The following is a 594-nucleotide window of genomic DNA, read 5'->3' as shown; positions in this document are numbered from 1 at the left end:
AACCAGATTAACAGATGTAAACCAGATTAACAGGTCTAATCTAGATTAACAGATGTAAACCAGATTAACTGATGTGAACCAGATTAACAGATGTAAACCAGATTAACAGGTCTAAACTAGAGTAACAGATGTAAACCAGATTGACTAATATGAACCAGATTAATAGATGTAAACCAGATTAACAGATGTAAACCTGATTACAGGCGTAAACCAGATTAACTGATATAAACCAGATTAACAGGTGTAAACAGATTAACAGGCGTAAACCAGATTAACTGATATAAACCAGATTAACTGATATAAACCAGATTAACTGATATAAACCAGATTAACAGGTGTGAACAGATTAACAGGCGTAAACCAGATTAACTGATATAAACCAGATTAACAGGTGTAAACAGATTAACAGGCGTAAACCAGATTAACTGATATAAACCAGATTAACTGATATAAACCAGATTAACTGATATAAACCAGATTAACTGATATAAACCAGATTAACAGGTGTGAACAGGAAGAAACAAGTGTAAACAGTATAAACTGGTGTAAACAGGTATAAACTGGTGTAAACAGGTATAAACTGGTGTAAACAGG

General features: G+C 32.8%; 1 protein-coding gene across 1 annotated transcript in view; it reads right to left on the bottom strand.

The window, feature by feature from the left end:
- LOC106531020 (transcription initiation factor TFIID subunit 4) overlaps positions 1-594 on the bottom strand; it is a gene marked incomplete in the record, with an annotated part of 12,124 nt that overhangs the window by 6,333 nt on the left and 5,197 nt on the right.

This window comes from Austrofundulus limnaeus, unplaced genomic scaffold (assembly GCF_001266775.1).
Source record: "Austrofundulus limnaeus strain Quisiro unplaced genomic scaffold, Austrofundulus_limnaeus-1.0 Scaffold588, whole genome shotgun sequence".
Classification (NCBI taxonomy): domain Eukaryota; kingdom Metazoa; phylum Chordata; class Actinopteri; order Cyprinodontiformes; family Rivulidae; genus Austrofundulus; species Austrofundulus limnaeus.
The sequence above is the reverse complement of the archived record's forward strand: the minus strand, read 5'-3'. Positions and strand labels throughout refer to the sequence as shown.